The sequence below is a fragment of the Cyprinus carpio genome, chromosome B11, assembly GCF_018340385.1.
Source record: "Cyprinus carpio isolate SPL01 chromosome B11, ASM1834038v1, whole genome shotgun sequence".
In the NCBI taxonomy this organism is placed as follows: Eukaryota; Metazoa; Chordata; class Actinopteri; order Cypriniformes; family Cyprinidae; genus Cyprinus; species Cyprinus carpio.
The window spans coordinates 7,339,522-7,365,909 of record NC_056607.1 but is presented as its reverse complement, the minus strand read 5'-3'; the positions used below and the strand labels follow the sequence as shown (position 1 = coordinate 7,365,909).

Here is a 26,388-nt window from a genome sequence, read left to right as displayed (position 1 = left end):
TAATCAGATCTGGGTGTGGATAGAGAAATTGAACTGTGATAAACCACAGTTTTAACAGGGGGGCAAACACTTCTTCACACAGGGCCATGTAGTTTTGGATTTTGTTTTCCCTTAATAATAAAAACCTTCATTTAAAAACTGCATGTTGTGTTCACTTGTGTTATCTTTTATTAATATTTTAATTTGTTTGATGATCTGAAACATTAAAATCTGACAAACATGCAAAAAAAAATAAGAAATCACGAAGGGGGCCAACAATTTTTCACACCACTGTATATATATATATATATATATATATATATATATATATATATATTCGTAATTTTCGATAATCGCTGGGTATTATTCGATTAGTAGTTGAAAATCGCACCCCTTTATTTATTTATTGCAACGTTATATTATCCTAAAGTCTATTTTTCACCATGTACCACTTGCATAAACACCGCATCCGTGGGCAATATTATCCGCAGGGGCTGCCATTGTTGTTTCCCGGGCTATGTGACGTCAGAGCTCAGAACTGGGAGTACGTCGATCTAGTATGAGTTCGCGGGTTGGAAGTCACGGGTTTGACTGATGTTCCAGTGCACTTTCACAGGTAGAAGGTTGGAAAAACACGGGTTACAGTTTGCCTGGAACGCAGCATTATTAACATAACAGTCCATCGATTATCAACTGCTCACAAGGCTGTAGGAGCCGAGGACATTTCTATTTTAAAAATGAGCATGAACATTAATAGCATTTAAAAAAAAAAAAATTACAGATTAATTAATATTAGAACAGATTAATTCAGCCATGAATATTAGATTTAAAACACATTACGCGCTAAAACAGAATATCATTCTTAAAACACAGTACGCGCTAAAACATATGGTGAATAGGCTGAATGATAGCACTTAGCCTATGTGAACATTAATTTTAACGTCTGTATTTATAACCATAACCTATTGAAACGAGGGAACTAATATAGAGCCTTACACGGCCCGGTCCGGGGCTAATCAGAATTCTCTGATAGTCCTCATTACACAGCTGCCGTTGCAGCCATTATAATAGTTTAGTTTTGGTTTTTAATGGCAAAGTGGTCATATTTCGTTTTGATTCTTTATTCATTTTAATTCAGAAGTATGATTGGAAAATTTTCTGTTTGTTAAATTCAAGTTTGTTTGTTTTTTAAATAGCCTACAAAGTGGCCAGCGCAAGACAGTGAGTTGAGCATTTTTGATCAGTTTATCCTTCTTAAAAAATACATAAGATTAGCGTCATAATATTTTAGGAATAAAGTCAAAATTGCGATAATAAAATCATGTTACATTGCGTGAAGTAAAAGTGAATATATTACACCTGTATACTCCGCCAAAAAATTAATAAAAAAAAAAAGTATGTGGCATTCTTCACATTTAACACGAAAAACAGCAATAGGCTTACTGACGACTTTTTAAACTCAAATTGATTTATTTCACGAGACACTCATTTGTATTAAATTGTTCTGTTTTTTTTTCCAACATGCACTCAAATATTTATTCCTTTTTATTTTGTGCTGCAAATATTAAACAGGAAAATATAATTGATTCACATGCCGCTTGAAAGGAGGCAAATATCTCACTACAAATTAAAGAGCGTAAAAAACATTTATTGTTTGTATTTTATCTTAAAATTGACAGGAGGCTGAGGCTTTGTGTTATAATAAAAAGTAACAAAGCCCAACGCTTATTGTATATGTGTATTATATGTGTGTGTGTATATATATATATATATATATATATATATATATATATATATATATATATATATATATATATATATATTATATATATTATATATATATATATATATATATATATATATATATATAATTGAATGCATTGCAAATGCTGTTTGATGTTGTCCTGTAAGAGAGGCCCGGTGTATTTCACCACACACCTGCAAGTGTGTCCTTTGACTCAGCAGATGCATCACCCAACATAATGCAGAAGAAATACATGTAGAGACTTTCCAGAACCCTTCACCTGTGAAATCACATCTTTGCGGTGGGTTTTTCTGAAAACATTTCGAACATGCTAGCTTAAATTTGTTTGTGTGTCTCCTTTTCTTGTGTCTCCCTCTCTCTCTCTCTGTTCCTTTTTGCACCCGTTGTTCCTCCATATGGTTAGATGTTGCGCTGACTGTGCAGAGGGCTGTGTTAGTATGATGTAAGGGGGAGGGACCCTGCATTTAACGCACTGTGTTCTTCAGTCTCTATTCACTGGCATTGTCTCGGGAGACTCGCACGTACTTACACACAGCTTCTGTCTCTCTCTCTCTCTCTTTCCCATCCGTCCCCTCTCACGCGCACACTCATGCACTCAGCCATACAGGCACACACATTGACAGGGTAGCGTGGAGGATAAACCCACTCACCATTCCCATCTCATCTTCCCCTCCCTCCCTCTTTCTCTCTCTCGCTGTCGTTTCTGACGCTCGGCAAAGGCAATCTGGCTGCACCCACCCAACTCTTCTCCAGCCTCGCCGAGCAGGAAACACTGCAGCAGGCATCGGCAGAGGTGGGTAGTCAGGCAACAAGGCGAGCTTTCTCTTTGCTTTCCTCTCCATCTCATCCTGTTTCCCACCCAAGCGTAAGTGTATATGTGTGTATGTACCGTGCAGCGAAAGGTAATCCTGTCTTTCCGTCTCCTTGTCTTTCCCGTCTCGGCATCTGTTTGCTGCATTGAGAGGTATATCTGCATTAAAATCTGAGTTAAAATCTGATTAATGCATGCGGTGTCTGATTAAATTAGCATTAGGCATCATAATAATTAATCATTAAACAATTGAAAGGAGTGGATGTCTGTGAAATGCATTGAATAGTAATTTGATGGCTGAATATGAGCATCATGCTCTCACCTGCTGCAGTGCCCATCTGTTGCCCACAAATGCCGGCTTTACGCTACGCAGTCCGACATTGATGATACATGCTCGGTTATGGCTTACTTATAGTAGATGCTGTGAAGATGAGGCTGTGTTATGGTTTCTCTGAGCTGTCATGTTGTTATTATAAGTACTGTCTGCTGGAGAGGAAGTGGATTTTCCTGCTAGGTTGTGTGGATGGTGTCGCTCTGCCTATGGGCACTGGGCCGAGGCTGGTGTACATGAGGAAGGTGCAAGTCGCAGGGATTTGGTGCAGTAAGTTTTTAATGGCTGCTACGACACAAAAAAGGTGGCAGCTTCGAAGGCTGCTTGTTCTTTTGTAAAGGATGTCCATCACTTTTGTATTGTGTAATCTCAAGCATGTTTAGAAGACCTGGGAATGTGTTTTTTTTTTTTTTTTTTTTCTTCTTTTTTTTACTTTGCGGTATTAAACTGCATCAGTATTTGAAATGTAGGAATCATAGATATCATCATTTTGTAAGGCATAATATTGTCTTTGTAATGTAGCTACAAAGTAAACAAATAATTCAATTTGCAAGAAATTCCTCCATGAATTCGAATCTTGTGGTTTTGGTAAACAAAATGGTATAAAATAAAGCTCAATGTAAACATTACTATTATGAATAAACAATAGACTTTAGTCATTTGTAGCGCCATACTGAATTTTGGACAGGAACGAAAACAAGGAGTGATAGAAGTACAGTGTTCAATTGCTTGTGTTGAGGTTTAACAACATACTGTTTGTTTACATGATGAAAAGTCTTTCTGTAAAAAACTTTGAGCAGACAAAAACTCCATAAAATAGTTTTTAAAGTTGTGAATATTACAAAATGTAGTACCTTTAGACAGTGCATGCCATTATAAAGGCTATCCCTCATAGCCTCATTTTCACCTGTGTTAAAATCAATATGGCATCTAACCTGATTAGTCAATTGTAGGGATGGGAACTTAGAATCAATTCTTACTCGGAACTGTTTGTCTTTTTAAAAAAGAATCACATAAGGTAGAGAGAAAAAAAAAAATCCAAAATCTTTTTTTTTATTTTTTATTTTATGGTTTCTTTAATTCTTTACAGCATGACTAATAGTCTGATTCTCGAACAAGGCAAGGCAAGTTTATTTTTATAGCACATTTTATACACAATGGTAATTCAAAGTGCTTCACATTAAAGGAAGTAAAATAATCATAAAAGGGACGTTATTTTATTTTATTTTATTTTTTGTCCTTATGGTTTAATTAAATTTAAAGGGTTAAAATTTCAAAATAAATGTGCACATTTTTTTGCGCACATTCTCTTTTTTGTGGACCAAGTCTAAAATTTCTGGTTTTAATTCATTTTGAGAGAATATTTGGGGGATGATTGCAGAATGTCAGTGTGGTGTAACCGAAATAATTGATCTTGTTTAAAAAAAGGTGAAATTCCGCCAATTCAGCTAGTTTGGCATAATCTTACATTAGTACTATTTAATAGTAAATAAAAGTAAATGGAGCAACATTGTCCTGATTATTATAATTAATTGGGGAATCATGTGTGTCAAGTCAAATTCCTGAAGCGTCAAGGTGGTGTAACCACCATTCAAGGAGCCATTTTGTTAATATTTTGCAAGAAGATCATGTGACAGAAATTATATCACAGAGAAGGACATCTGGTCATACTAACTGCTTAATGCAAAGGTTAGTAACTCTCTGTAAAATATGGGATAATTTTATTTTTTAGGGTATGGTCAAGTATTCTTAGGTAAACATGTCAAATGGTATTACCTCAGGAATACAGTGATTAATTCATCATTATTATAAAAATCTTAACTTAAAAATTATATTCGAAATATTCCCACCAAGGCCATGTACTTACATGGGTGTCCATGATAATGCCTGTCAAATTTGATTTTAAATTGAAATGTCAAGAGGTGTGACCGGTTACACCATTTGACTCCCATTACAAGCCTTTCTGTTAGAGGCCAGTTTAGTCAAATATCACCAGTTTATAGAGAGTACATATTTAAAGTTGTAATATAAACTAACCTACCATTTAAAACTATCACTTTTTCAAGTGATAAATGTTATATTTTTTTGTGAAAGTGGTTCTTTAGCTACAACTTTATTATTAAAGCTCTTTAAGTCTAGGATAAAATAATTATGTTGCACAACATTAGTGTTTTTGAAATGTCTAGCTTTAATGCATATTTCTGTTCCATTCACTGTTCCAGCATTTTAAAGGGATAGTTCACCCAAGAATGAAAATTACCACATGATTTACTCCCCTTCAAGCCTTCCAAGGTGTATATGACTTTACTCTTTAAGACGAATACAATCAGTGTTATATTAAAATTTCCTGGATGAACCCCCAACTGCTCCCCGGGCTCCACAGCATTGGCTGCCCACTGCTCCAGGTGTGTGTGTGTGTGTGTTCACTACTGTGTGTGTGCACTTGGATGGGTTAAAGGTATACTCCATCCCAAAATGAAATTTTTTAAAATATCCAATTACACACATTTAATAAAAAACCCATTAAAGCTTCCTTCATCAACAAAACACAATTTAAGATATTTTAGATGAAAACAGGGAGGCTTGAGACTGTCTCATAGACTGCCAATTAACCCTCTGGAGTCTAAGGGTATTTTTGGGGCCTGGAGAAGTTTTGTCATGCCCTGACATTTGTGCTTTTTTCAGTTTCTTATAAATATCTAAATGGCTAAAGTCTAATCTCACTGTAATCAGCACAAACTGGGCTATAATAATATGTGAGCAGCATGTATGTACATTAGGGCTGCAACTAACGATTATTTTGCTAATCGATTAATCGGTCGATTCTTTTTACGATTAATCGATGAATCGGTTTATGTACTTATATTTTAGTTTTGCCCATTTTTTCCCCAAGTAAATTATTAACAAAGGGTCTTTATCATTCAACATAGACTTTTTAGAGATTTTAACCATTTTGCATTGTCATATCCTCATCAAAAACATACCTGGAGTTGTGTTTTATTATGTGTTGGTTATCCTTTGTCAAACTCTTCTGCAATCAAAACACTCACCCATACATACTCTAGCAAATTTCACAAGGAGGTTTCAAGTAATGTTTTCACCATGGCAGTCCTTACGGCTCCTAAAGTAGTTTAACATCCTGAACAAAGCTTATTAAGGAATCTTTCAGAACATATTTTCACGAAGAATAAGAATAAAACAGAATAAAATTGCAGTAAATTGCATTTTATTATTTTTTTTTTTTCCTGTAAACACACAGCTTATACCTGGGAAACAGCTTTATAGCTTATGCTGTGAAATTGTAAACAATCCTTCGAATAAAGTGCAAGAAATGGCATGAAACCTGAATGGAACTCACATTTTAAAGTAAAATTTAAAGTAAAATCCATCAGAAGGTTGTCCAGAAAAAAAATTGGACACACACAAAAAAAAACTGCTGTGTGAAAAAGAGCTGTGAATACTTAGAAAAAAGTGCATTTCAAATACATTTAAACATTAACCTCTCTCAGTCAGTCATAATTAGGCTGCAAGACTGAATTATGAACTGGTAAACGACAAAGCTTTAAATGTTAATTGTTAAAAAAAGCAATGTTATCAGCTTTTACGACTAAACACATTGCAAACAACATTGTACTGCAGAATGTGCACAAATAAAACTCATTGCACACTGTGATTTTCATCGGATTTAAATATGTAGTGGTCCTTTTAACAGTGCAAAATTCAAAAATGTAATAAAGCGATAAAATGTTAAACAAAACAGCTTATGCCTGAACTGACAGGAATTCGACTACCTGTGGGAAATGATGCAGAACACTATTCACTCATTATTAGAGAAAAACTTTGCATTGCAGTGCAAAAAGGTCAACATGTCCAAATGTTCAGGGCTTAGGCTTGCTCTCTTTTTAGAGGATATGTTTCCTGCCGCAGAAAACAGCCGCAGTTTACAGGTTACTCTTCTTTTTTGAAGGCTCAAAGTAAAGTGCTCCCACACTTTGGATGACTTTGTCCGATTAGTTTTATCTTCCGCTTTTTTCTTTTTTTCTTTCTCGAGCTTACTCCACTGCCGCCTGCCTCACCCATCACGCTGAATGCAGCAGACAGAGAGACGCTGTGTGGGAAGCACGTGACATAAAACGAGGCTAGATATTGGCTATTCGCTGCTTCTCCTGCTGTACTGGCTGAGTAAAACCTCCGGTGGCTCATTACTGCCACACTTTGGTCACCGCAGATTTAAAATATGCACGAAATGAGCCGCTTACGGCAAATAAAAATTATTTAGCAACGAATCGATTACTAAATTAGTTGACAACTATTTTAATAATCGATTTTAATCGATTAAATCGATTAGTTGTTTCAGCTCTAATGTACATGATTGTGTTTTTGAGAAAAAAAAATGTTATGCGTGGTTAGTGAAAAACTAAAAATGTTAAATCACTTGAATAAGGCAATAAAACACATACAGAACATTCCCGGGACTTTTGACAAAATCATCTTGTATACTAGAATTTTTCTTTCTAAATGATGTGAAAATCATCTTGTTTACTCACTTACAGAAAACAATATATTGATTTAAATTTTCTAAGACACTTTTTGTTGGTAAAAGTCATATGCGAGTAGGCGTCAACTATCATGAATTCACACCTGAGAAGACAAAGGCCTGCATAATGAGCTGCATAGTGAGCCATTCAGTCAGCTGTGTCACTGAGAGGGATGAGTTACAAGAAAGAATGTGAGGACAAAATAAATCTATATAATTTTATGTTTGTAGTTTATTTAGAATATATTTGATTAACATAATTTAATATTCACTTGTGAGTGCAGTTAAACAGTTTATTAGGAGCAATCAAAGCTGACTTTCAAACTGAATTTCCCATCTTGCCAACCCTTTTTTGTCACTGACCCAAAAAATAATCACAACAATAAAACAAGGAATTTAAAAATTATTAAAATAAATTTAAAAGTAGAAAATTATTATACATACAATACAGTGCAATTGGTTCAGACGTAGCACGGTGCTCATTCAATAAATGCACAGCTAAACAGATGAGTTTTGAGTCTAGATTTACATGTGGCTAATGTTTTAGCTCAACTGATCTCTTCTGGAAGCTGATTCCAACTGCAGGCAGCATAATAGCTGAAAGCGTACTCACCTTATTTTGTGTGAAGCCTTGGTATTTCTAACTGACTCGATTCTAATGATCTGAGTGCTCTGTTAGGTTTTTATTCAGTGAGCATATCTGCAATGTATTTAGGTCCAAGGTCATTGAGTGATTTATAAACGAGTAAAAGTACTTTAAAAGAAATCCTAAGTAGTTGTTCAGCTGATTTAAAAACTACCTTTTCAATAATCTTGTCTATAAAAGGAAGATTTGATATTGGTCTATAGTTGCTCAATATGGTGTTATCAAGATTGCTCTTTTTCAGAAAGGGCTTAACAACTGCAGAGTTTGGAAAAGTCCCAGAAAGAAGTGAGGTGTTCACCACTTCTAACTAGGGATCGACCGATATGCATTTTTCAGGGCCGATGCCGATACCGATTATTACAGATCAAGGAGACCGATAACCGATATTTTGAACCGATATGTGTCTAGTGTAAAAATGAAAATTAATGTCAAAATTAAAAATAAAAAGGCCTCTGACAAAGACTCTCTTTAAATTATTTTAACATCTTTAATTCTGAGAACTGTTCATAATAACAACATTAATATTAATAATAACAACAGACATAAAAAGTGCTGGGAGCATCCATCAGCAGCATTCTGTAAACTAAGTAAAACTTAAAGCAAATTTAAACAGCAACAAATGAACAAATAATGGAAAATAAATGTAATCTATCTATATATATATATATGTGTGTGTGTGTGTGTGTGTGTGTGTGTGTGTGTGTGTGTGTGTGTGTGTGTGTGTGTATATTTAGCACTTTATTTGCAACCCAGAATTGCATTAAAATCACACACAACCCATATTGTAATAGTGTTTTTTTATTTTTAGACTGTTTATCACGGCGATACAAACTAGGAAGTATACAGGACAGCGTCATTCAGAAACGTGCAATGTGAGATTATTGACAATTTAGGTTATTAGCATAGGGTTATTAGCAGGGTGCGATTTGTGAAATTAACAGAGGGGGGGATGCTTTTGAAAAATTTTATGAAATGTTTTTAATACGACGGAAATTGTATGTAGTGTGATCTCAGTTTAATAAAAACATTGTAAGCCTTAATTGTAATGATTTAATGTCCACGGTTATTCAAACAACAAATTACATAGAGAAAGCGAGCAAAAAACACAACGGAGCTTTTTGAAACTCCGAATCAGTTAAACCATTGCGTCGCAAAATGATTCACTGTTTCGATGCGCTTCAATCGGATCGCGTATCGCGAATCATTTGATTCAGATCTGGACGTCAGAGCAGGTTTGCATGATGTTTTTATCCCCACCGGGGATAAAAGTTATTCAGCAGAGGCATAGACCAGAAGGGGGAAATCCCCCCCGGCAAATCGCACCCCTAGTCAAATGAGAGAGCGCGGCCGCGGAGATAACTAAATCAGGAATAGGGAGCTCGCGTCGCGTCAGGGCGTCAGAGCTCGCGCTTGATGCCCTTTCAGCTCTTCAAAATTGCTTAATGGTAATTCTGAATCTGTATGATAAATTATTTTGCAATCATGTTAGAATAAAGCAATATTTCTCTATTTCTTTCTTTTTTTGACTAAGAGCCCTAACGGAACGGACGCTGTTCAGTGAAGCTATGTGAACAACACAAAAAAAAAACCCAGCAGACGTGCGTGAATTCATTCGTGTTGATAATCTATTCACAATACAACGTTAAGTTGGCCGAATGGTGAGAGAAGTAGGTTTTAGTTTCACTATCTCAGCACTGATGTGATGATCCGTTAAAAGCATATCACTGCAATGACGGACATTGACCGGGAATTCACAGTATAATAACTGAACGGGGCTTGTCATCATAAATCGATTATATTTAGGTGTTTTGCAACTTCAGTGTAGAGATTTATTGCAACTTCAGGAACGTTTACTGCATTCTTACCTTCGAGAGATAACTTATTGACGTGTGATGATGATCACTAAAGCAGCTCCTGTGCTTTCGGTGTGAGAGCGGAACATTTTCCAGCCGCGCCAGCCGTATTGATTGGCCAGGCTCGTGACTCCCAACAAATCAGACGGACGATGGGCGGGGCTTAGTCTAGGCCACAGAGCGGTGCGCTCTGACTGAGGTGGCTGGATCAGTGCCAGATCGCGCATTTCAAAATAAAATGGTTTTATCGGCAAATCGGTTTTGAAAATGGCCGATGCCGATAACAATAAAAATGCTTAATATCGGCGCCGATAATCGGTCGACCCCTACTTCTAACTTCGAACAAATTACTTTGTGAACCAGTTCTTTTTTTTAGTCAATTTCAAGCACATGGTACAGTCTGATTCATGAACAAGCAACTCTTATGAACTGGATCTTCTAATGCTTAATCAATATTTTGTCCTAAAAAGAGCTAGAATAATTAAATTCTTTACTCTGATCTCTAACAATTGTTGATGTTTACATGTCAAAATCATGATAATCAATAATATAAAATATTGTTTGAATTATGAATGTTGTTTCTGCAATGATAAAATGAATAGTTTATAGGCGCAGAATCTGGGTCTATATATTGTATTTATAAAGTGAAGGCAACACCACACAATGCCTTAAAGTCTTATAGTATCTAATGTTTCAGTGTCTTTCTCTGTACTGCTTAAAATGAGCTGCAAATGAGAATCATTGGAAAAAGACAGAATGGAGATACTCAAGGTCTTTTTCTAGATGTCTGTGTGGGTTATGTGATCCTAAGACACTGTCCAAAGAGGTATGTGGGTGAGAATGCTAGAGGATGAGAGCCTAAGATGTGCTACCTAGTCAGATAACATGGGATATCCCTTACTTTCAAGCAGTTTTTTTTTTTGCCTGAATACTTGCCGGACTGTTTTTAAGCAGTCATGGAGGAAGCTCTGCATGTAGCTTTAAGGGTCTCCTCTGAGAAAACTCCTTAACAGTTCTCTCTAATCATCCTGTGGTGCAGACGCAGAGCTTTTGTCTTGGCACATTAGTCATGTTTGGGAGTCCCACTGGGGAGAAGGTGTGCACTTGCAGATCTGTGTAACCTCCGGTATTTATCACACCTGTCTGCATTGCAGGTGTGTGTTAATGTGTGTTTGTGTGTGTCTTGTCATTTAGACCACCCAGTCATGTTGGCAAATCTTTTGTAAGTATATGGACTGTACAAGGTCCAAAATGGACACTCGCCAAGTGGTAAATATGAGTGAAACTTGGCCAGGTGGCAGTAATGTTTTTTTTTTATGAATTGCACTTTTTTTCTTGACATGAGCAATATTAAAAAATCAAAGAGATTTAGACTGCCTACTTAAAAAGCAGTCACTGTTGCATGTTTCCTGAGGAATTGAGCCAAAAAGTTTGTTGTGTTGATACAAGTACTTTTTTTGTTCCATATTATTTCTGATAATATGGTTTTCCTTTTCTGTCTTGAACTGTTTTCTACAGAAACATTAAGTTGAGGCAGGACTAGGGCTGGGCAATATGGCAAAATGTATTTTACAAGTTTTAGTTACTTTCACTGTTATTTTTTTGCTCTATGGCACATCATCTTTAATTTAATAGCATTAGAGCCGCTCCATTGCAGCAGCTCAGTACTGTAATCACATGTTTTCAACCCTCTACGGACACTTTGGCAATTGGGGGGCTCGTCCACCACACTGGCTGAAGTTGCTGAGGTAGTCAAAAAACGCAACTGTGGCAAGGCTCCAAGTGTGGATGAGATCGTGGTTTCTCAAGTCTCTGGATGTTGTGGGGCTGTCGTGGCTGACACATGGTATTGCATGGAGTTTGGGAATGGGGTCTCTTGATTGGCAGACCTGGGCTGTGGTCCCTCTTTTTAAGAAAGGAGACCGGAGGGCGTGTTCCAACTATAGGGGGATCACACTCCTCAGCCTCCCTGAGAAAGTCAATGCTAGGGTACTGGAGAGGAGAATCCGACCGGTTGAACCTCGGATTCAGGAGGAGCAATGTGCTTTTCGCCCTGGCCGTGGAACACTGGACCAGCTCTATACCCTCACTGGAAAAGGCATTCGACCGTGTCCCTCGTGGCATCCTGTGGGAGGTACTTCGGGATTTTGGGGTTCAGGGCTTGTTGCTACGGGCTGTTCGTTCACTGTATGACCGGAGCAGGAGCTTGGTTCGCATTGCCGGGAGAAAGTCAGACATGTTTCCGGTGCATGTTGGACTCTGCCAGGGCTGCCCTTTGTCACGGATTCTGTTCATTATTTTCATGGACAGAATTTCTAGTAGCAGACAGGGAGCGGAGGGTGTTTTTTTTGGTGGCTGCAAGATATCTCTGCTTTTTGCAGATAATGTGGTTCTGTTGGCTTCATCAAATCAAGACTTACAGCGTGCACTGGAGAGGTTTACAGCCGAGTGCGAAGTGGCGGGGATGAGAATCATCACCTCCAAATCCGAAGCCATGGTTCTCAGTCGAAAAAGGTGGATTGCCCCCTCCAGGTGGTGGTGGCTTGGGCACCTGTTTCGGATGCCTCCCTGGTGAGGTGTTCCAGGCATGTTCCACTGGGAAGAGGCCTCTGGCAGACCCAGGACACGTTGGAGAGACTATGTCTCCCAGCTGGCCAGTGTTAAGTAAATTGTTATTTTTTTTTTTTTTTTTTTTTTTTTTTTTTTTTTTTTGAAAATCAGGACAAAAAAGTATAAAGCACATTTTGGCTATTTAATTTATGCAATGGTGAAAAAAAAGGCAAAATAGGCCTACATGGGGGGAAAAAAATCGAAAAACCGTGTTCAGTATTCGGCCTTTGGCCCAGTGTTTCATTTTGTTCCGCTTCAGCCCAAAATTTTCATTTCGGTGCATCCCTAACAGTGTTGGGAGTAACGCATTACAAGTAACGCAAGTTACGTTATCAGATTACTTTTTTCAAGTAACTAATAAAGTAACGCATTACTTTTTAATTGACAAGAAAATAGAAAAGAAAAGAGTTACTTTTTCAAATAAGTAACACCAGTTACTTTTTTCCCATGTATTGACTGAAAGCTCTCCTGTCCCCATGTTGAGAGAAATTGGGCTTAAGATGTTACTTTAGTTCTAGAATAAATGTGAACATGCATTAATTCATCTCACTCACTCACTCACAAAAAAAAAAAAAAAAAAAAAAAAAAATACAAATCAGGAACGAAAAGCAGACAAAACGTGTCCAGAGTTTGTTTGTTTTCCTCAAAATTAATAAAAACATGTAAAAGCAACTCAGAATATGACTCAAAGCTGCAATAATTAAATGTTAAATAATACAAATATCCTTTATGTATATAATCCTATTTTATTAACCAGTTTGCTGCTGACCTTCGATGATCCAATTCAACCATACTAATAAGCAAAAATTACACAAAATAAACTAACCTTTCTTCTTCTTTTTTATTGCTGAAGAGTGTTGAACTTTCTTGTTATGCGTTCTACTGTACAGACGGAATTTACATTTCCTTCAGCCTGAGGCTTTTGATGCAAAAGGGCTTTTACATTTGCCAAAAATAGAACTTTTTATATTAAAAGCAAACAAGCAAGCCCAGTCCAGATTTAAAAAGTAACGCAAAAGTAATATAACACATAACTTTCAATAAACAGTAACCATGTAACGTAATTAGTTACTTTTTTAGGATGTAACGCAATATAGTAATGCTTTACATTTAAAAGTAACTTTCCAGTAACTTAATCAACTTAATCAACACTGAACCCTTGAAGATTTAGTCGCATATGCGAGTGATTTACTCGCAATGTAGAAGGTTATATATATATATATATATATATATATATATATATATATATATATATATATATATATATATATATACATATCTATATATATATATATATATATACATATATATATACATATAAGATACATACATACATACATACTTACATACACTGCATTTCGTTTGCCTTGTACCTTACATGTGCAGTGAAAATAAGGTTGAATCTAATCTATATATATATATATATATATATATATATATATATATATATATATATATATATATATATATATATATATATATATATATATATATCACCCATCCTTAAATAAAACGTCTGTTATGATGTCTGAAAACAAACACAAGTAATCGAGTCCATCACTTAAACAGGCATTGATGTTCCATACAGAGCACAAAAAATACAAACCATCATAAAAATTGTTTTTAGACAAAGTTTTTTTCTTTATTTGCTAAAAATGGAAGAGTGCAGAAATATAACACCACCTACACCTCAAGAAAATATAAAATAAAAAAGAATGGCAGACATTTAGGCCAAAGTGGGCGAAGATAAATATCCTTGTCATTATTCCAATAACTTTGTTATTGGAAAATAAAACTGTTTGGTTACCCACATTTTTCAAAATAAACAGGTTCAAATGAATAGCGCGGTTTCATTCCTTTTGGTGCATAAACATTATATTGAATGTTTTAATGTTTCTAATAACATTTTCCTGATGTTCCCTTTTAGTTATGAAAATGTTATTTCTGAACATTCAAAATGTCCTGTTTTTTTATGTTTTAAAAAACATTTTTATAGATATGCAAACATTAAGAAAACATTCCATTTTAAATTTTAAATTCGAAAAATGCTGAAACTAATAATATTTAGAAAAACTTTATATCCAACAAAAATCTTTCAGAAACAAAACGTTCTATAAACGATGTATGAGCATTTTTGTGTTAACATTTTTAGAACATTTAGAACAAAAGACAAGATAAAGCCTAATGAATGTTCTATTTACATCACTATATACACTAAATATATCTAATTACAACACTCGTTCATAATTTTGAGAGAACCTTGACAGAACATTAGCCAGATTTTGAGAGCATTCCTTGTTACCGGGGGAGGCAGTACTACCTGTTTTCTTTGCAATGGAAGACAGGGAAGTGTTTGGGAAAACCGTTTGAAATCATGCAAAATACACTTCATAGCCAATACATTTTCTTAGTTCCCACTGCTTTTGTTGGGTGAATTTTAGACAGGCCTATGTGAGAGTGAATGTGAGAGAGACCTTTCTCTCCAGGCTTTCAGGATACAGACCATCCCTCCACCTGTTCCCTGGCTATATTAAAGACAACTCTGCTATGGCATTGACTGATAAACAGGGTTCATCTGCTGTAATGAATAGCAAACGGTTCAGTTGCATTAGGGTTTGGAGTCTTGTAAATTTTTCACTGACCTACATTTGGATGTTTATTTCTATCCTAACTAGCACGTTAATTATGTCCAGCCTTATTTGCCCAGAGCCACATTTCAGCCGAAATCACAGTAGAGTTAAAATCTAATTTAAAAAAGGAAACGGTAACTTGTCTTATTACGACCAAACTTGCAGATAGCTAACTTCAGTTGACTTGATTATTGTTCCTACATTGCATAATTGCCTAAAAAGAAAATAATGCCAAAGAGCTGAATATACTAATTAGGCACGACTCCTTTCTCTCCTCATTATTGTTTAACTAGAGCACACCCATTTGGCCTTTTTCTTTCTGAAAAGACAAACATCTTGACCATCTATATTGCGCTGTCGAGGCCAAGCATTGCTATCAGTATTTTTTTGCTAATCAGCACTGCATTATCGCTGCCAATTTATTGTGGGCCTCTAGAGTGACCTTTCAATAATGGAAGCTCTGGTTCTGATAAAACACCACATTGATTCTATTTCATGAACAGATTTCTGTCAGATGGCTGAGTTGTTCTCTGGCCTTCCTGTTCGGGTGCCCTCATATGTTTAAATCAAGAGTTTCTTGGAACATCTTTCCTTGGGAATGAAGGTCATTTCATTTAAGTGTTTTCCTGAAACATATTAGCATGATTATTAAATGAAAATTTATAGAATTCTGTTAGTGAGGTTTATATTTTAAATATATAAGTCCACTGCATTCCAAACCGCATAAATGATGACTTCGTAGAGCATTTGTTAGGAAAATACAGATGGGCGAGACAGCACACTTCAAGTCTCTTACAGCGCATCCGGTGCAATGAAACCCGCTAATGTCCTTGTAATTCACTTCAACCTTTCCAAACTTAATGAAAGATTATTTTACAGAAATTTTCAGTGGTGTATGTGCAGGGCTGTATGTTACCTTTTTTTGCACATAGCACTGGTGCTACAGAGTTTGAAAGTTTTGTAGCACAGGCGAAACAGTTGTAGCACAAGTATAAAACGTCTGTTAATGTCTGAAAACAAACAAGTATTGAAAACAAGTAATGGAGTTCATCACTTAAACAAGCATTGATGTTTCATAGCACAAAAAATACAAACCATCACAAAAACATTTTTTTAGACATGTTTTTCTATATTTGCTAAAAATGGAACAGTGCAGAAACATAACACCTCTTACACCTCAACATTCCACACAAAGTAGAACAGATCTGTCTTAAGCCCCTTTCACACTGCGATTCCGGAAAATATACGGGTAATGTGTTCCGGCAATTGTTCCCGGGTTGCTAGAATTTGCCCCTTTCACACTGCCAGTGATTACCCGGAATATGTCACACACAACCCGTAAAGGTCCCGTGAAGACAAGTGACATCAGGATGTGACATGTAATGTACGAGTCGAAAACGCCAGGCATGTTAACTTTCACTTAAGCTGGTGAACGATCTCAGCTTCAGCTTGGAAAGTGAGGAACTAACTGATCTCTGCTTCGTTACAGTTTCCACATATTTGTTTCGTCGCGAATGTTGATTTTCATTCAAAACACGTTAAAAGTGTCGCGCGATAACGCACGTCATCACTACGACACACCCTTTACGGCATTAGATCTGGCTTTTGTTCACACAGCGCTCGTTCCGGGACTGAACCCGGCAATGTTACTATGTCCCCGACCCGGGACCAATCCAGGAATCAATCCCGGGACGTGTTTGCTTTCACACAGAAGGCGACCCGGCAATGTTCCGGCAATTTTCCGGGTCCGATGTGCAGTGTGAAAGGGGCTTTAGAAATGTACATTTGATAGTAGCTTGAGTTAGGATGCAGAGGTACATTTTTGTTCATTATCAAAATCATTGACATCTGTAAAAATTGTAGCAAACCTTTTATATGGTTAAATTTATTCTGACCAAATTTTTTATTATTATTTTTTTTTTTAATTTAAATCAATTTGAGTCAATTTGTGTTCATCGCTGAATTCAAGCACTGGATCTCACAGCACTGTTTAGTGCTCGCATGACCGAGTAAACACATCTGCTGTAGTGAGCTTGCAAACATTTATCCGAGCAGATAAACGGTCCTTGTTGTGCGATTCAATTGAGTCACGCTGTTTCATTTCGCTTTTGGTGCATAAACATAATATCGAACATTTATTGAACTCTTCAGATCGTTTGATCGAGGAAAATTATATTACGATAATTATCGTTATCGAATTATCACCCAGCACTAGCACTAGTAAATCAAATGTAAACATCTGGGAAAGAAATCGCATGTGTTTCAATATACTGATCTGTGCATTACAGTAGGTCAATTCCAGCAGCCAAATATGAGAATCAGTAGAATGTATGTTATTCATACGATTAATAATATGCTGTTTTATTTTTTATATTTGATTATTCCATTTCTTACTTGAATGCTTTTAAGGATACTTACTGTACCTGAAAAATTTTAAGCAGTTTATTATATTTTCTATTTACTTTATTTGTTTATCTCAATGTCGTCAATGCATTGTGCTATAAAATTAACATGATCACATAAACAAGGAAAATAATTCAAAATATAATTTACAAAGGTGTGCAAAACTTATATTTTTGTGCAAAAGATAAATATTCCATGTTCAAAGGTAAGCTCATTCAACAGTATTTGTAGCAAAGTTGTTATACAAAATAATAATAATAATAACAACAACAATAATCTTTACAAATAAATATCTTGGCTAGTGAGGCACATTCAAAGTAAAGTAGAAATTTTGAAGGCCATAGGGTCAGGCGTCAAACACTGAACTGGACTAGATCCAAAAAGAGTCCTCTTTCAGGAACAGGGACAGTGTGATCATCATAAAGAAAATTGGGTCCTTTTTCACTTGGTCTACCTCTTGGTCCACTTAAAGCGGTCTGGGTTTCGGTTCTTTTAGATGAGAAGAATATGATCTTGTTATAAACAGTTTCAGGCTGAAAAACACTTTACATTTTAAAAATTGAGGTTTTGTTGTAAAACACTGATGGGCAAAAATAGTTTTTGATTAAATAACTTTGAAAGGTAGTGCACGTGAATCACAACATCATTGAATGTCCACTTCACATGTTTGACACCAAGCATGTGAAGTGAATTCATTCTAATGAACATAAATAATAGGGAAAATGTTCATTGCCTGTGGCATCCTTTGAGGTGGATTCAGCTTCATGTGCACCTTTCTAAAAAATTTTTGCCCCTTTTTATGCAGTGTACAGAAGTGTATTTGTGTGTCATATATTTTCATGATGGTTTTTAATGACCCTATAGCCAGAGGCCATCCAGTGGGCCTTTTCTGCTGAATAAATGTTGTTCTGTATCAGTATCTGTCAAAGAGGTAGAGGTCACATTCCATCAGTCAGGTCTCTCATTGGACAGTCACATGTGTATGTGCTGCAGGGTGAGCCTGAGGCGGGAAGGGGAAAGAGTGAGAATGCAAAAGGATGAGAAGGAGGTAGGGAAAAGAAAATAGCACACACACATAAAGACTGAGAAAAATCATATTCAGATTGGAGAATTGGAGAGGCACAAGGCAGAATGACTATTGCTGAGTAAAGCTTTTTCTCTGCTATGCAGTCGGTCTCTAACCAATCACAGCTTTGCTGCGTGACTGAACTCACCAATTGAATCGGTCTCTGTTTATATTCTTGTGTGTGTGTGTGTGCACCTTTGCTCCAGTATGTTCGATGTAAGAGGTGAGCGAGAAATTAATGGTGTCAGTGCTGATGGTTTTGTTCCTGAAGATTATGATGATGCACTTTCACATGATCGTGACCCACACTGAAACGCTGCAGTCTATTGACAAAACTATCATACTGGGATCAGTTTGACAGAAAGCTGATTCACGCTACAGATTATGTGCCATGTGAACAAAACATTGCAACTTTTTCAGAGCTTTGAAATGAGTGCATGCTAGTGATGATCTGCAGGCTGATATTTGGTCATTTTGATATTATCAGCATTAGTAAACTGTGCCTGTTTGGCAGATTAACAGTTCTAAAAACGTAAATGTTGATTTTAAATATAAATTTAATTTTTGCAGTTGTGCATATCTCATGTGCATTCATGAGAATGTGTTATATTTATGAAATTATAGTATATATCGGTATTATATTGGCAGTCAGACACCCTTCTTTGTAGATATTGATCATTGGAAAACCCACATATTTTGACTACTAGTGAATTTTTTTTTAATGGCTTGTGTTAGCATTACAGAGTTCAACCCATATCAGCAGCATAGTATTTTGCTCAGACATTAGTATGCACACTCAAACCACGCAGAGCTTTACATTAGTTTGCTTCAGCCCACACAATATGCACTGCTGCCGTGTGTACAGCTGCAGCTGACGCCTGTTCAAAGGCTTGCACAATCACTCGTAGTTGTCTCTGTACAAAACCCCAGCATGCACAGCAAACCTGAGCCACTTTAAATTTGATAACAGTTAAAACTGTATACTACCGCTTTTTTAATTTTTTTTTGTTTGCTTATCCTGAAGCTCTTGTCCTGTGCTGTTTCCATATCCATAATTTAATGCTTGTGCATTCCTTTTTTTTTTCTGAAGCATATTGCAAGATGTTGATTAAGTGTGAAGATTTTTATTTATTTATTTATTTATTTATTTATTTTTTAAAGAACAGTCAGGAGACGAATGTCCTTTGGGCAAATGCATTGAAAACAGCACAGATCTGAGTCACATGTGTGGATATGTATGTAATTAGACAGATGGCCCGTGCTTTTGTTCATGTGTTTATGGATGTTATATATAGCCTATGTTTGTTGGGTCCTTCGGGCGGAGAGGCCAACACAATATGTCACTTTGGTGAGGGTTGAGTGTAAAGGATGTAACATGCTCTCATGTATGGATTTTAAAAATGGTTAACCTATTACTAACTGATTGCTCAGTCCCCTAGTAGTGAATACTATTCAAGTTTGTAAAGAATAACTGATTAGAACAAGTTTAGTGGTACAATTTTCCAGTAGCAGTATTTTTGTAATTTAGCCAGGTTTCCCATGGCCAGCCTACATGCAGTGTGCTTGCATTATGATCATAGTACATTAAACATGTTGACCAATAAGTAGAAATTCAATTTTGTAAACATAATTCAATTTAAGGACGGATTCACATTAAGGTATTGTTGTTCTTTACCACGTTAACCACTTGCGTGTATGAAAAGTGTCTGTACACATGACAGGCAGCAAAAAAGCTTGACATGTACCAGCAACTATATGTTATTTAAGGTTATTTAAATATAGATAATATATCTGTTGTTATCAGGTTTCATTCAATTTTTCAGAAATTTTCTGTTTTAAGACTTTTCTGTTTTATTCTGCATCAAAATACTCCCTTACATTTCTCTCAACCTTGCACAAATAAGAAACCAACGCCTGTAAAATGCTGTAGAATTAAACTATATTTTGTTTTTTTGCTCTAGATATATAAATCATGTATTATTTTTAAAATGTAAAATTAACATTACAGTAATTTAAACATAGCCTCTCTCTCTCTCTCTCTCTCTCTCTCTCTCTCTCTCTCTCTCTCTCTCTCTCTCTCTCTCTCTCTCTATATATATATATATATATATATATATATATATATATATATATATATATATATATATATATATATGTATATATATATATATATATATATATATATATATATATATATATATATATATATATATATATCTATATATATATATATATATATATAAAAAATAAAAGCAAAACATATGCGTGCAAAAATAATGTAAACTAATATTTTTTTTCCCTTATGGAATTTCAGTATTCTCCCAAACATGTCTTGTCATATTAAATAAATACAAACTGAACAGGATTATTTATGAATATTTATTGCCTAATGCATTGCTTTTAATGATAGGCCAATAAATGTTTGTTTCTGTCTTCTTCTTTTTATTGTTCAAAGTGGCTTTTACTGTCCCAAAGGAAGGCTCTTATAGGCAGTTCTCAAGTGATGTCAACAAACACATTTTACAGTCATATATACAGTAGCACATTGATCAATGTATCAGAGGGTGATCTGCCAGATGAACCTTATTGCAATGAATGTCTTAGCTCTGAATGAATGTCTAATTGCAATGAAGGCTCAGCTGACCAGCAATGCGTCGATGCTAAGGCAGATTTGGCTTTCCGTGGACATGACAACCTATTTTCACAAATATATATGACTCGCAAGTAATCGCACATGCACAGTTGATCTCTCTCTCATTTGCTGTCTGTTTAGGCTTGTTAAGTGCAAATCTGCGGAGCCTCTGTACATATCAAAATGGTACACATTATGTTATCATTACTAACTTATTTAATATTCAGTACACATGCACTAAGTGTAAAATGAGAAGGGCATAACCCTATGAAAAAAGAGAACACGCAAAAATCACGGTTGCTGCGATTCTTGCATTCCTCTGCGGTTTGCTCGTATTGAGGTTATCGTGATAGCCCTATCTTCAGCTGCAGTTTTCTTTGCTTCCCTCTCCTCCCTCTTTTTCCTCAGTGTGTGTGTGTGTGTGTGCAGGGCAGCTGCTGCAGGCAGCCTTTTTCTGGGGGCGGGTTTTTCAGTTTGCTTGCAGCACTCAGCACAGCGTGCTGCATTTGCACCACGTTTCATTAGTAATTCTGGACCATTCTCGCAGCATTTTCCCCCTCAGTTAGCAGCGGCATTCGTCAGAGGGGTATTTCAGCATCCTGGGGGGAAGATTCAATCAGTTCCTGCTCACACAATAGCTACCAACAGAAACAAAACAAGACCGGACAATTGTGAATTACTCGGCACTGCATTTGAGAGAAACTGACCTGTAATTGTAAAACACCCCTGACTTTCCCGACCACCTCTCTGTGAGTTCCGGAAGGTTACACAACATCACTACGTGCGTCTGGCTTCGCTCCATGTGTCTGATTATAAGTGCATTCATGTGTAGAGGATGTATGGACGACTGCTGATATGTCAGTGGGTGCTCTGAGAGAGTTCCGGCAGTTTACCTGCGTCAGTGTAAATGCTCCTGGTGATTTGATGACCTAAATGTTTGGACATCCTGTGTTGTTTTGACATAGCTGGAGGAGTTTTCAGGTGTATGTGATGCACAGTTGCACATAAGGAGTGATGGCTTCTCTCTCACACACACATTTATACTGGCCTTTCCCCATGGGTGCAGGTGACTTCCCTCGCACCGGTTGGGATTTATGTGTTATTATGATAGTATTGACATATATTAGCATTTTTAACCAATATCTTTTTTGTTAGACTGATATTAAAACCATATACAGGGCCTTGCGAAACTAATCATAAACCTAATGTTAAGTTGCTGCCTTATGTTAAATTGCTTTAAATTACTTTTTTCCCACATCATTCTACACTCTATACACCATAATGGTAAAGCAAAAAAACAGGTTTGTAACATCTTTGCAAATTTGTTAAAAATAAACAACTTAAATGATTCCATTGCATAAGTATTCAAACCCTTATCTAGGAGAGTTGAAATTTAGCTCAGGAGCATTCAGATTGCTTGTTGATGTTACTACACTTTAAGTGACGTTAACCTGTGACAAATTCAATTGAATGGGTATGATTTGGAAAGGCACACACATCTTAGTAAGAGGTCTAACAGCTGAAAATGCATATCAGAGCAAAAACCAAGCCCTGAGGTCAAAAGAACTGTCTGTAGAGCTCAGAAATAAGTTTGCATCAAGCCACACATCTGGGGAAGAGTTCAGAAAAAATTCTTATTCATTGAAGGTTCACAGAATCATGTAGCCTTCATTATCCACAATGGAAAAGGTTTTAAACAACTAGAACTCTTCCTAGAGCTGACCAAACTGAGCAATTGATGGAGAAGGGCTTTGGTTAGACTGGTGACCAAGAGGCTGATGGTCACTCTAGTTGAGCTCCATGATCATATATGCAGATGGGAGAAACCTACAGAAAGACAAACACCACTGCAACACCCCAACGATCTGGGCTTTATGTCGGTGTGGCCAGACTTAATATTCTGCTCAGTGAAGACACACGAAAACCCACTTGGAATTTGCAAAAACCACCTAAAGGACCTTTAGACTGTGAGAAACAAGATTTTCTGGTTTGATGAACCTCAATTCCAAGCATAATGTTTGAAGGAAGCCAGGCACTGCTCATCACCTGCAGAGTACCATCCCAAAAGTAAAGAGTGCTTGTAGCAGCCTAATGCTGTGGGGCTGTTTTTCAGCGACAGGGATTGAGGGACTCGTCAGAGTAGAAGAAAAAGCTCAATGCACCAAAATATAGAGATAGCCTTAATGAAAACCTAGTCCAGAGCACACAGAACATCAGACTGGGCAGAAGGTTTACCTTCCAACAGGACAATGAACTTAAACACAGCAAGAGTGGCTTATAGACAACTCTGTGAATGTCCTTGAGTGGCCCAGCTAGAGCCTGGCCTTGAACCAAATAAAATATTTCTGTAGAAACCTGAAAATGTGCATCTGCCACCAACCAACCTAACAGAGCTTGAGAGGTGAGGGGCGAGGAGAAGAACGACAGATAATTGCTAAATGCTAATGTGCAAAGCTTGTCGCATCATACCCAAAAAGACTTGAGGCTGTTAAGGTTCTTCAGCTAAGTAAGGAGTTAAGATTTTAATAAATTTACCAATGTAATTTATTTAAGTTTTTTATTTTTAATAAATTTACAAAGTTGTGACAGTTCTGTTTTTGCTTTGTCATTATGGTGTATGGAGTAGAAATTTATGTGGTAAAAAAAATAAATAATTTAAAGTAGTTTAACATAAGGCTGCAACAACTTTTGCAAGGCACTGTATTTAGACCTTTGGAGCTTTTTTGCATTTCCAGGTTTCTCAGAAACGGAAGTCATAGTTGGGTGAACTTCTATAGTTGGAAACTACATCAAATGTAAGTTTTGTTTTCCCATTTGCTCCAATAGTAGAAAAAAAGTCAATAATAGCATTTTTTGATTTAAAAAAGAAAAAGATGTCAAATTTGCCATCACTCCCTCAGCCGTTGTATTAGAAACACTTGCGCAGCAGCATTTACTAGTTTTCTGTAATTTAATGCCAAGATCATATAACACAGAGTATGTTATAAATACGCACTGATTTTTTTTTAATTTGACAGTATTCGCAGTTTAGCTAGATTTGCGATCTTATTAACTGTGAAAAAAAGAAACACATCATCACAGTCTGCAAAATGGTCCAATAACTACACATAATTGTTTCAAATTTGAAATATTTTCTCTCTTTTTTTGCAATGTTTTAAAACAGTGTTTTTTTTTTTTTTTTTTTTTTTGTACACTAGAGTTCAGTAGTTTGGGGTTGGAAAGATTTCATGATTCATTCAACAAGGTTGATTAAATGTCTTTTGTGTGCTTTTTTCAGTTGCTTATCAACATATATATGGCTAAAGTCTGAAAACAATGTATTCAGTACAAACTGGGCTACAATAATACGTAAATAGCATGTATGTACATGATTGTGTTTTTGAGAAAACAACGTTTATGCGTGGTTAGTGAAAAACTACAATTCTGAAGTCACTGAAATAAGGTCATAAAACACTTACAGAACATTTGTTCACAAGACTGTCAAACATGGACCTTGTAGCCTAGAATTTTTGCTTCAAAATGATGTGAAAATCATCTTGTTTACTCGCTCACAGAAAAGAATAGATTGATTTAAATTTCTAAGACACTTTTTGTTTCGAAAGGGCATATGCAAGTAGGCGTGATTGACCATCAATATTAGTGTGATTCACACCTGAAAAGACAAAGGCCCACATAATGAGCTGCATAATGAGCCTTTCAGTCAGGTTTGTGACTGAGAAGGAAGAGTTACAACAAAGAATGTGAGGAAAAAATAAATGTATATATTTTTATGTTTGTAGTTTATTTAGAATACATTTAATTATCCCACAAAATAACTTGAGATTCACTTGTGAGTGCAGTTAAACAGTTTATTAGGAACAATCAAAGCTGACTTTCAAAGCTACATTTTTAGCATCATTACTCCAGTCACACAGTCCTTCAGAAATTATTCTAGCCCCTTTCACACTGCACGTCGGACCCAGAAAATTGCCGGAACATTGCCGGGTCGACTTCTGTGTGAAAGCAAACACGTCCCGGGATTGATTCCGGGATTGAACCCGGGTCGGGGACCTAGTAACATTGCCGGGTTCAGTCCCGGAACGAGCGCTGTGTTAACAAAAGCCAGAACTAATGCCGTGTCGTAGTGATGACGCGCGTTATCGCGCGACTCTTTTAGCGTGTTTTGAAGGCAGATCAACGTTCGCGACGAAAAAATATGCGCAAACTGTAACGAAGCAGAGATCAGTTAGTTCCTCACTTTCCGCGCTGAAGCTGAGATCATTCGCCAGCTTAAGTGAAAGTTAACGTGCCTAGTGTTTTCGACTCGTACATTACACGTCACATACTGATGTCACGTGTCATTACGGGACCTTTACGGGTTGTGTGTGAATGCACGCACATATTCCGGGTAATCACTGGCAGTGTGAAAGAGCAAAATCTAGCGACCCGGGTACAAAATGCCGGGACACATTACCCGTGTATTTGCCGGAAACGCAGTGTGAAAGGGGCTTCTGATATCCTGATTTGCTATTCAAAAAAAAAAAAAAATATTATTATTATTATTATTATTATTATTATTATTATTATTATTATTAATGTTGAAAGGAGCTGAGAAGATTTTTTTTTTTTTGATGAATGAAAGAACAGCATCAATTGTAACATGATTATTGTATTTATCATCACGTGTGTGCTAAATAAAAATTTAGTTTTGATCACAGGAATAAATAATTTTTTTTAAATATATTCAAATAGAAAGCAGTTATTTTAAATAGTAAAAATATTCCACAATATTACTGCTTTAGCAAATGCAACTTTGTATGTAGGCCTATACTATATATATATACACTCTTCACGTGGACTATTGTAATATCAATAGCGCGCTCAGCGCGTGGGCCTGGTCACATTAGATATATTGAAGGGAGACGTGAAAAACAGGACATTGCGTTGTTTTCATATAGATTACTTTATCAAAGAATATTTGATTTCGATAAAACTTGTTTAGCTTAAAAGTAGACATGTCAAGCTTTCTATAGATATATCTCTCATGTCTCTTTGTTGAGTATTTGCTGAGTTACAGTTCATTTTAATGACATGTTTCTAAATAAAGATCACCTCAGACCAAGGCAGCAGACAGCGCACCCTGTTT

General features: G+C 36.2%; 1 protein-coding gene across 5 annotated transcripts in view; it reads left to right on the top strand.

The window, feature by feature from the left end:
• kcnab2a (potassium voltage-gated channel subfamily A regulatory beta subunit 2a) overlaps positions 1-26,388 on the top strand; it is a 137,817-nt gene that overhangs the window by 7,614 nt on the left and 103,815 nt on the right. Inside the window, exon 1 of one of the 5 annotated variants that reach the window (XM_042733702.1) lies at positions 1,915-2,609. The exons of 2 other annotated variants lie outside the window; for them this stretch is intronic. The gene's annotated coding sequence lies outside the window, so the exon portion shown is untranslated. Of the gene's footprint in view, positions 1-1,914; positions 2,610-2,687; positions 2,709-26,388 lie in introns of those variants that run through there. 2 more of the 5 variants (XM_042733701.1, XM_042733703.1) reach the window with 2 other exon arrangements.